This window comes from Artemia franciscana, chromosome 7 (genome assembly GCF_032884065.1).
Source record: "Artemia franciscana chromosome 7, ASM3288406v1, whole genome shotgun sequence".
Classification (NCBI taxonomy): domain Eukaryota; kingdom Metazoa; phylum Arthropoda; class Branchiopoda; order Anostraca; family Artemiidae; genus Artemia; species Artemia franciscana.
The window spans coordinates 51,135,939-51,147,960 of NC_088869.1; the positions used below are offsets into that span (position 1 = coordinate 51,135,939).

A 12,022-nucleotide genomic window follows, 5' to 3' on the forward strand; every position below is an offset into this window, starting at 1 on the left:
TAAAAGGACCTCTGTAGAATAGCCCTATTCATTATGTATAAAGACCGAATCAGATCTTGTGAAGAACGGAAGTAAAAAAATATAGTAGAAAAGTACACACATTTGTAACTTAAATACACCAAATCTTTTCAAATATTACGAGTTTCTAGATAGTTAAAATTCAAAGCCATAGCAAGAGCCAAGAGCTCATGGCATGAGCTCTAGCAAAAGTCTAAGAATCAATAGATTGATTTAAAAGGTAAATCAGAGGCTGTATACCGGTCAGTATTTAAAATAAGAGCTCTGAGACACGAATTCCTTCTAAATATCAAAACCAATCACCCAGTCGTATATTAAAAATACCTAATTTTTCCTCTCCCTTCAGCCCCCCAGATGGAATCAGGGAAAATGACTTTATCAAGTCAATTTGTCCAGGTCCCTGATATGCCTACCAATTTTTATCGTCCTAGCACGTCCAGAAACACCGAACTCACCAAAGCACTGGCCCCCCTAACTCCCCCAAGCAGAGTGGATCCAGTCCGGTTACGTCAATCATGTATGTACGACATTTGCTAATTCTATCCATCAATTTTCATTCCGATCTCTCCAATCTAAGCGTTTTCCAATATTTCCAGTTCCTCCAACTCCTCCCAATGACACTGGATCCGGTCGTGATTCAAAATAAGATGTCTGAGTTACGAGGTCCTTCTAAATATTAAATTTCATTAAGATCCTATCACTCATTCTTAAGTTAAAAATACCTCATTTTTTCTAATTTTTCCAAATTAACCTCCCCCCCAACTCCCCAAAGAAAGCGGATCCATTCCGGTTATGTCAATCACGTATCTAGAACTTGTGCTTATTTTTTCCACCAAGTTACATCCCAATCCCTCCATTCTAAGTGTTTGATACATAGCAGATATCAAAATATATTTCTTACTTGTCCTAACAATGTTTCTGTTCTTTTGAAAATCTTTTGAGATACTGCTGGTAGATCCATCAGTCTAAAAACTTCTTCAAGTTGAAACTGGCCCATCCCAGATGAAATTGCTGCCCCCACTGCTTTTGTGTTTAAATTTTCAGCAATTTTTTTTCTATCATTTTGGGAATGTACAATCTATCCCCTTTTTCATCAGTTGTACACAGTGGCTGACTAATTTGAACCTTTACTTGTGGGGGTTTTGATTCATTTGTTAAAATAAATTTTTGCCTATATTATGTTCCATTGCATTCAAAGTGAATACGAAGAGTGAGGCCAACCCTTGTCGTTCTTTGAATTTTTGGTCGTCCAGGATATCCTTTTTCGCAGCTAAAAAAAAATATATAAGAAGACTAAACCTCTAGTTCCGCTAAACCGCTCAAACTTTTTTTTCTGTGGAGGGGGTAATCTAGGCAGGGTAATAGATCCTCAGAGGCGTCAAAACTAGACGCCATTGAATGTAACACGAAACTCTCCAAATTACAGACTACAGAAAAATTAGTTAAATACAGGAAATATAACACTAAGATAGCAAGCGTGCAAGAAGGGACAGCCTGAGCTGCTGAGTGTAGTAGGAGAAGCAAAGAGAGGGGGGCTGTAACTGGAGACGTTTAAAGATCGGAGGGAGATGACAAAAAGGTGAAGCATATTGACTTGTGTTATGTCAGATATATCTTTTTCTAAGTGTGCTAGTCTGTGTATGCATAATAAAACTACAAATGTAAGAATTTGAAAGACAAATTTTGGAACAATTCCAAATTGCTTATTCTACCCATCAAATTTCATCCCGATCCCTCCACTCTAAGGTCAGACAATTTCTGCTCAGTTTCACTCGGTACACGGTTTCACCCTTCTGCTTATTATAGAGTGAATTGTTGTTTTTTGTTTTCTTTGTTTTTAGGACCTCGCGACTCAGAGCTCTTATTTTAAATCCCAACCGGTGTTAAGCCTCTGATTTTTCTTTTAAATCCAAAAATTTTTTTGGAAGAATAGAAAGATAAGTCTGCAAACCAAGATTAGAATATTGGAAGCTACAGTGATGACAGTGGTCAAATATGGCTCCAAAGCAAGGGCGCTCCGAAAATCAGATTATAATTTACTTGGTGTTTTCCAGAGGAATTGCCTACGGATTGTTCTGGGTACCCGGATGACTAACCGTATTTCAAACAGTAGGTTGTACGAAAAACGTGGTTCAATCCCGCTTTCTAGGACTATAATGAAAGAAAGGTTGAGATGGCTAGGTCACGTTCTACGGATGAAGGATGACAGATTACCGAAGATTTTCCTTTTTGGCCAACTGTCTGGGGCTACAGAGAATGCATATCGTCCTTGTCTGGGTTGAGAGGATGTCATAAATAAAGATTTAAGGGAAATGGGAACTTCCTGGATACTGGATACTTCCTGGATTTTTTAGGTAATCTTCACATGTATGGGACTCAAAGACACTAGTTGTTTTTGAATTGCGTGTTAATTCGTCTTCACTAGAATTAAATATAAAAAAGCAAGTTTTTTCAAATGAAAATAAGGAGACACATTATTAACTTCAAACATACTGAAATTATTACGTATATGAAGGGGGTTGCCCCCTCCTCAACACCTCACTCTTTACGATAAACATTTTAGTACTTTCAAAAAAGCGCCTTGTTGTTCTAATAAAATGACCCTTTTGTTTCAGAAGTAACTCTTAAAAAGTTGGGAAAAAATTCAAAGATTAGTGTACGGAACGAGGTGTTGAGGAGGGGGTAACCCCCTGCATATAGATAGTAATTTTTGTTCGTTTTAAGTTTTTATTTTTTTCTTTAAACAACAAAAAATACAAAAACGATATTATTATACCCCAACAGAGGGCAGAGCTCGTAAGGCTGGGCCAGTGCAAAAGCATAGAAAAAACATCAACATCACATCATAATAATGACTCCAAAATTTTACACGGCAAAAGGCAAACAAAATAGAAAAAAAAAATTATAAAAGAGAAGTAACAAGAATAAGTAAATCAAAAGCACACAAATAAGAAGATCAAATAATTTAATTTTCCATCATCAATGGTGAATAATCAAAATTTTAACAAAGCAATCTTGAATATTTGCTTTTTTAAATTTAGCTTAGATTATTGGGATGGATCAAACAGAATTTTATCATTCAGCTTATAATTGTTAGCAATTAAGGGTATTTGGTACCTAATCGAAAACCTTGACCTTTCAGAACTTACAAAGGAATTTGATACATCCTAGACCTCCGAAGTAAAATTAACAGATATTTGTCATAGAAATAATATGTTTGAAAAAATTCAAACATAGCGTAAAGAATGAGGTGTTGAGGAGGGGGTAACCCCCTGCATATACATAATAAATTTTTTTCGTATTAAGTTTTAATGTTATTTCTTACTTTTAGTTTAAATGTTGCTCTTAATTTATTACTGTTTTTTAAATAATTCCAGGAAATCTGGCCCCACGTGCAAGAAAAAAACCCCTCTCCATGAAAATATCCTCTTGACAATTCAATCCGTGAAAATTTACGCTAGACAATTACTCTGAACCACTCTGTGCGTAAAATTGAAACGGACAAGAGAAAGCAAGACATATAAGAATTAAGGCAATGTCCTGAAGTGTATAATTTCCACTAACAAGTTCACTCCCTGGAAACTTTTCTCCCCATGGAAAATTCCCCCTTGGAAAAAAAAAAGTTGAAAATTGTCATTGCTCCCACCCGAAAATATATGCATGCATCCCAATAACAAATGCTATGCCTAAACAATGGACAAATTTTATAGCTTAACACCCTTTCGCCTCGGGCTTTGACGGGTTATGGTTATATCCAAAGGCATAGTTATTGGGCCTTTCAGCTACGATGACCAAAATAGCGATCTTGAAAATTTGTTCAGACTATTTTGGAAAAAAGGGGGCCTAGTTGCCCTCCCATTTTTTGGTCACTTAAAGGGGTACTATAACTTTTAATGTAAAATCGAATGAGCACTCTTCTGGTTTTCTAGGACCACTGTGTTGATACGATCCCCCCTGAAAAAAAAACAAATAAATACACACCCGTGTTCATTCTTTCTTCTGGCAAAAAAATACAAAGTTCCACATTTTTGCAGATAAAAGCTGAAAACCTATACAGTAGGATTCTCTGATAAGCTGAATCTGATGGTGTGAAGATCACTTGAATTTTAGGGGGTGTTTCCTTCTTTTTTCAATAATCAGGAAACTTTTCTTAGGCTTGTAACCTTTGGTGGATAAAGCTACATTTAATTGAACTATATGTTTGAAATCAGCATAAAAAGCCAATTCTTTTGATATATAAAAAAAAGTTTTTTAAGCTGAAAGTAAGGAGCGATATTAAAACTTAAAACAAACAGAAATTACTCCGTATATGAAAGGGGCTGTTCCCTCCTCAACGCCTCGCTCCTTATGCTAGTTTGACTCTTTCTCTCAACTCTACTTTTTAAAACAGTAAAAACTTTTAGCGTAAAGAGCGGAACGTTGAGGAGGGGACAGCCCGTTTCATATACGGAGTGATTTCTGTTCGTTTTGAGTTTTAATATCGCTCCTTACTTTCAGTTAAAAAAAACTTTTTTTATTTATTTAATTTCTGAACGTTTTGAATTAATGCATGTTTTGATTGTGGTTCTCCGCACTTGAATAATTACAACGAAATTTGCATATTAATTTATTTTTATGGCTAAATGGCTTTCTAATAGTTTTGATCGGATGTTTTTGAGAAAAAAGGAGCAAGGGAGTAGGCCTAGTTACCCTCCAATTTTTTGGTTATTTAAAAGACAACTAAAGCTTTTAATTTTTTACGAAAGTTTTTAATAGTAAAAATATGCATAACTTACGAATTAACTTACGTAACGAACTTCTATAATCGTATGTTTTTATCACGTATATGAGGGGTTCCCCTCTCGTCAATACCTCGCTCTTTACAGTAAAGCTTAAATTTCCAAATATCCGTCACAGTAGCAAAAGCTATGTTGCTGCTACGAAACAGGCCTTCGAAGTCTTCCATCTTGTTAAAGAGGGATTGACAGTTAGCCAAGAGAAAATTCGGAATGGTGGACCTATGGGACACTATTGGCTTAAGAACAGACAGGCTGTCCTGGATGGGGCACACCAGGTTTGGTCAAATCTCTTCAGACTGGGTATTTTAGATGTTCTGGATATATTGATTTTCACCAGGTTTCGCTCAAACGCTTGTTTTGGCGAATCACAATTGTCACGGTTTGTCGTTAGTACCGAAATAGCACACCCTGTACTTCTTCTCCTTTCATTTTTCCCTGCCCGGCATCCACGTTTCCTTCGTGTCGGTTTGTTTCCACTGGTAGACGATGCGCCATCTGTGACTTCACGCAGTAAGTGGCACTTAGTGTAGTCAAGATAGATGGAGCCAAAACGGTGGAAAGGAAACACAACTTTATTAGGTCAGTTTTTGGCACAGTTATGGCTTCAAAAGGAGTGATTCTAGTACTCAAAAATAAAGCGGAAAAACCTGCATAAGTCAATATCATTTTCACCATGAAGAAACAACTTTCGCCCACAAATATAAAGCTAAACCGTGGTAAGATGTTTTGCTATCCGGACGGCGCAAGTGACATCTACTATTAATAAAGAAAATATGTGTTCTAATTTGTAACTGAGTGACCTCTTTGTAGTTTTCCACAAACGATTTTCTATGATTCGGTTGGAGCAAAAAGAAAAAATTCTTCGTAGTAATTAATGGTAAATAAATAACGATCCCTGTCAATAACGAAAGTACAAGAGCCTAACTATTGATAACGTTAAAACAAAGAATAATCCTAAATATGTATTTGATTATTAATAATTAGTGCAATTCACTAGAAAGTTCGCATACTATAGAAAACTTCTTAATAAGGGGCAATTTGATTAAATATATGCCTTCAACTTTTGCTTGCATTGCAAGAGTACCTATGAGTTGATGTATAAAGCAGCTATAATTAGAAATATTTCCCCTGAACGGAATGCTGCTTATTAAAACGAACAGAAATTATTAAATTTATGAGGGGGGTTGTCCCCTCCTCAACACCCGGCTCTTCACGCTACAGTTTTTCGGGACTTTAAAAAAAGTTATTTATTGTTTTAATTAAAGGACCTTTGTGTTTCGGTAGTCATTTTTAAAGAATTTGGAAATCATTTCAACTTTAGCGTAAAGAGCAAAGTGTTGAGAATGGAGGTAACCACCCTCATATGCCTAAGAACTTCTGCTCGTTCTAAGTTTTAATGTTGCTCCTTACTTTCAGTTGAAAAAATTATTTTTAAAAAAATTTAATTTCGAATTGTTTTTAAATGACGCCAGAATATCTGGCTTACCTCCATGGGAAAATCTCCCTCCCCACAGAAATATCTTCTGAACAATTCAATCCTGACGAAAATTTACCCTGAACAACTACCCTTAACATCTACACACTAAAATTGAATCGTTAAACAGAAAGCAAGACATGTAAAGAAATTTTGTGTAGGAATTATCTTAAATTCACCCAGCGTAAAATTTCCCATGAAAATTTCACCCCCTGGAAGCTTCCTTCTCCAAGAAAAATTATCCCCGTGCAAAATCCTCCCAGCAGGAAATTCTTTCTTCCTACCCATCCGAAAAATGTATGCTTACATCCCAATAACAAATACTATAAGTAAACAACACTCAAATTTTTTAACTTAAAAACCTTTCCCCAGGGGCTGTAGGGGGTCATTTTATCTTCGAAGACATACTTATATTATATAACTTATATATTTTGAACCAACATAAGAAGCCAATTCTTTTTATGTATCTATTGGTATCAAAATTCCGTTTTATAGAGTTATGGTTACTATTGAGCCGGTCACTCCTTACTTGCAGTTTGTTACCACAAACTGCTGCCCCTCTCTACACTTTGCTCATTACACAAACGTTTTCTAGTGCTTTGAAAAATCTTTTTTTTCCATTTGCAAATTTTCTTTAAAACGGTGGAAAAAAGCCAGACTTCAAAATAAATAGTAAGACGCTAAAGAGGAGACAGCCTCCTTCATATGAAAAATAATCTGTTCAAATTGGTTTCAAATCTGTTCCTTCCTTTCAATGGAAAGCTCTTTTATTATTCCATTTTTGATTATTTTCCAAATCACACCCAGGACTAACCAAGATATAATTTGAGGTATTGGTCCCTTAAATCCCTGGTTAATTGCTTTTAATATGTGTTAATCAGTAAATGTACGTTGACTAGTACCGTCCAACGTTTAAATTTGTCAGTTCAGTTTTGGATAAATTTGAATGAACCTAAAATATTGGGGATGAATACTAATTTTGGTGAAAAGGTCTTGTTATTATCAAACAGTTCGTGGTAACGAACTGTAGTAAGGAGCGACCTGGCTCAATAGTAAACGAAACTCTAAAAAACGGAATTTTGATGCTAAATAATACATTAAAAAAATCGGATTTTTATGCTGATTTTAAATATATAAGTTTCATCAAATTTAGTCTTTGTCATCAAAAGTGACGAGCCTGAGAAAATTTGCCTTATTTTAGAAAATAGGGGAAAACACCCCCTTAAAGTTATAGAATCTTAACGAAAATCAAACCATCGCATTCGGCGTATCAAAGAACCCTATAGCAGAATTTTCAAGCCCCTATCTACAAAAATGTCGACTTTCGTTTTTTTTTCTGAAGACAAATCACGGGTGCGTGTTTATTTGTTTTTTTGTGTGTTTTTCCCAGGGGTCATCGTATCGACCAAGTGGTCCTAGAATGTCACAAGAAGGCTCATTCTAACGGAAATGAAAAGTTCTAGCGCCCTATATAAGTGACCAAAAAATTGGAGGGCACATAGGCCCCCTCCCACGGTCATTTTACTCCAAATTCAACGGATCAAAATTTTGAGATAGCCATTTTGTTCCGCATAGTCAAAAACCATAACAACTATGTCTTTGGAAATGACTTACTCCCCCACAGTCCCTGGGAGAGGGGATGCAAATTACAAACTTCAACCAGTGTTTACATATAATTATGGTTATTGGGAAATGTTTGATCAGAAAAAAAATCGCTTGATCAGAATTTAGAGATACCGTAGCCATTTTGTTCAGCATAGTTGAAAGACCCAATAACTTTGTCTTTGGAGTTAATTTGACCTCCCACAGCCCCTGGGGAAAGGTTTTGAAAATATAAAATTTTCTCATTGTTTACGTATATATCTGCTATTTGGAAGTATGCATTCTTTTTTCGGGTAAAGGATTTAATTTTCCGCCGGAGGATTTTCCGCAGGAACAACTTTCCATTGGGAAGCATGTTTCCGTGGTATAAAATTCCAAGGGGAAATTTTACACTGGGATGATTGGCCGAAATTCCTAAACAAAATTATTTTTATTCATTTTTAGTTTCTCTTTGTAAACCCAATCTTACGCGTGGAGATATTAAGGGCAATTGTCCGGGATAAATTTTTAATAGTATTGAATGGTCTAGACGATTTTTCTGGGGAGAGGAATAATTTTCCATGGAGGTGGAGCTGGATTTCCTGGTATTTTTAAAAAACGATTTGAAATAAAATAAAAGTTTTTTTTCCGTCTGAAAGTATGCCTAAGGCTCAACTTACCTGACTTATCGCTTCTTCTCAGCAGGGTCGCCAGCGTAGAGGGAACTGGTTGACAACACCATCAGTCTTCTCCATGTAGCCCTGTCCAGGGCTAAGGATGGGGCATTATTTGGGTTGATGTTGCGATTGAGTAGCCGTTGGTTTATTACATCATCCCATCTAGTGTGCGGCCTTCCTCGAGGGTCTTTCTAGCCATTTTCCGAGGGATTGAAGTCCGAGATGATCCCTGCGGGGGGGGGGATTCTTAGTGAGAGACGGATTAGGTGGTCATACCACCTTAGAGAGCGGCCTCCTAATTGGGTAGAGAGGCTTGCCAGCTTGAAGGTCTTCAGGATATCAGTATTGCGGATCTTGTCATACCATTTGAAGCCTTCGACTCGACGCAGGTGTCTAGTCTGAACAACATCGACCCTTCTTAGCTGTGTAGAGGCTATCGGTCATGTTTCAGATGAGTACAGCATGATGCTTGAGACTGTAGCGTTGTAAATTCGGGCTTTGGTATTGCAGTGAATTTGCGGTTTGTGGAAGACTGCTCTCAGGAGTCGTCCGAACGCAGAGCTTGCCTTGGCTGGCAAGGCTATCCGAAGGTAGTCTAGAAAAGTTTAATTTACTTGAGTATTATATGAGAAACACTCGAGACATTACCCAGTTTTCATCCCGGTTAGTTTGTAATGTATAGAGATAGAACATAGTGTCTGACCATAGATAGCTATATTTCTAAGATGGGTTAAACGGGCTAAGAAGTATTTCTGTTTTGATGAACTTGCTAATTTAAAATGTACCTAATCCTTTAATTTACTCTATGTGGTGTAAACGATTGTATCAAGGCGATGTGTTTTAAATCAGGTATGTATGCATGCAGGGGGATAGGGTCTTTGGGAACATGTAACGTCGAAGTACCAAGATGTTAAAAAATTTTATTTTTTACCTATAACAAATAAAAATATACATATAAAAACATATATTACATATGAAAACATACCCCCTCCCAAGGACATCTTTATTGCTCCAAAACACATATATATATATATAATTTATTGGATTCTCTTCTGTATTACTATCACCCATTCCGAAACTAACTTTTACGAATATTAATAATAAAAAAATATAAAAAAGCTTAAACTAATTACTAAAAAAATTAACATAAATAGAAAATTTGCAGCCATTGATTGTGCTAAAATTAATACTATAATAATTACACCCCTCTCTCACAGTCCAAGTTTCAGCTTCGTCAGTCAACTTTGAATATGTGTCATTGCTGGCTGATGGCTCAAAACCAAGTTAACGATTTACTTCATATTCCCAAAAATGATCTTTCACATCTTTGTTATTATTTTGTAATGCTAACTAATGTAATAGTCTAATTTTCTAATTTATCTTACTTGCTCACAGAAGAGGGAGATAGTTCCTAGGAGGTAGATTCAATTAAACCTGTTGATAAAGCACAAAACGGACAAAACAGAGTGATCTAAGCTAGATATTAACATATACAGCGATCGTCATCAGTAGATTTATTCTACTGATTATCGATTACTGACTCGTCAGTAGTAATTCTACTGATGACGATCGCTGTATATATGTGATAGAAATATCTGAACTTTAGTACCTGTTTTTTTTTTTCACTGTTTAAATAAATGGATTTATCCCCACTTGAAAATTTATTTGTTCGTCATAGATAGGCAGTGTGGTGCAAGAAGAAAATACCTAATTTAAGGTGTTACGTCAAAAATAGTCCAAGAACCTTTTGAATGTAAGACTATCTTTTATCTTCAAACCATTAATGTCCTTTTTCTTTTCTAGGTTGAAATTAAGAGCTGAGCTGTGAATTCCGAAATTAAATCTGTGAGGCCTGTATACTGTTGCCGTCTTTTTGTGTGATAGCCTTTATTTTCACAGAAAAAGGCGTTGCAGCAGATGTGGCCCCTAATAATCGTAAAGTTTAAATAAAAACCAAGGGTTCTCAACCTTAAGTAAAGTTAATTTCAATAAAACTGTTGTTTTTCTTTATCTTCCTTTCTCGTATTTTAAAAGAAATGAAACCCTGAACATTTTTAAATCTATTATATTTTTTTGCTCATCCCTTGCTAAACGGATTTACTGCTCATCGAAGCTCATCTACTACTTGTGTAACCTCTCCGCCTCAGCCAAGGAGCCGCATCCTGAGTCAAGAAACAAAGAAACAAAAGAGTCACGGACATTTTATTCTATTCATCTTAATAAAAATCTTAATGCAGATTATCGTGTACTCCCTACTTGCCGATCCTAAAGAAAAGAATTATTTAAGGAACCCTGACAAAATCATTGAGTCAATTGTAAAGGTTATCTTGCTCAAAATCATAGTCCTGGAATGTTTTTTTTATTAGTATTATTACAAAAAGAAGTATCGCATCTTTGCGCTAAATTAATAGAATGATAATTACAAAACGATAAAATAGAACAATAGTTTAAATATAATTGTTGAAGCGATTCTTTCAATTTTAAGTTTTATAACTTAGAGGAGTAGATTTATGCTCCGGAAGTGAGTTCAAAGCTGGAAAACCGGTCACTTCTAATTGGAATATTTCTGGAAACCTAAGAATATTCTAAAACATACTCTTGGATATTGCTAAAAAGAGACCATTAAAAGAGAGTGTTGTTAAAAGTTTGGCATCAAAAGAGTAAGACCATTTAATGACTAAAAATAGGGTCAAACAAACATGTATTATAACATTAGTTAGCTTTATCAAATAGTAACAAAGATGCAAATTATCATTTTTGGGAATATGAAGTAAATCGTCAACTTTTAGCCATCAGCCAGCAATGACGCATGTTCAAAGTTGACCGACCAAGCTGAAAACTTGGACTGTGAGAGAGGGGAGAGGGGTGTAATTATTACATTATTAATTTTACCATTATCAATTGGTGCAAAATTTTTCTTTCTAATTTATATGAATTTTTTTTATTTATTTCTTTAAGCCTTTTTTTATTAATGTTTTTAAAAATTAACTTCGGAATGGGTGATAGTAATACAGAAGAGGACCCAATGAATTATAAAAAGAAATCACCAATGCAACAGCACAAACACATAAAAAAAAGAAGACAGAAGGAGAAAAGAAAGACTGTTCCTACATTTTTAATTAATATAGATCAGTTCTTGAATGAGGCCTTAACCCTAATCATCCATACAATCACATAGGTCAAACAGCATAGCCATACACAATCAACCATAAAGAATAATCCATGGACAGGCAGTCATATCGTAAGTAAGTATAAGTCGTCATTTACCAAATATGAAAAATAAAAAAAGACTGATAAATCAGAGGCACCAACCCAACACAAAGGCTCATAAGGAGAATAAGTGTTTTGGAGCAATAAGTATAAGGTGTCCTTGGGAGGGAATATATTTTCATATGTAATATGTATTTTCATATGTATGTTTTATTTGTTATAGGTAACAAATAAGAATTTTTAACATCTTGGTACTTCGACGTTACATGGTCCCAAAGACCCTC

At 35.4% G+C, this 12,022-nt stretch overlaps 1 protein-coding gene across 7 annotated transcripts in view; it reads left to right on the top strand.

The window, feature by feature from the left end:
- The window catches only part of LOC136029430 (uncharacterized), a 157,134-nt gene that overhangs the window by 14,350 nt on the left and 130,762 nt on the right, over positions 1-12,022 (top strand). For 2 of the 7 annotated variants that reach the window (XR_010618033.1, XR_010618032.1), the window contains exon 3: positions 10,332-10,766. The exons of the other annotated variants lie outside the window; for them this stretch is intronic. The gene's annotated coding sequence lies outside the window, so the exon portion shown is untranslated. Of the gene's footprint in view, positions 1-10,331; positions 10,767-12,022 lie in introns of those variants that run through there. 7 annotated transcript variants of the gene reach the window in all.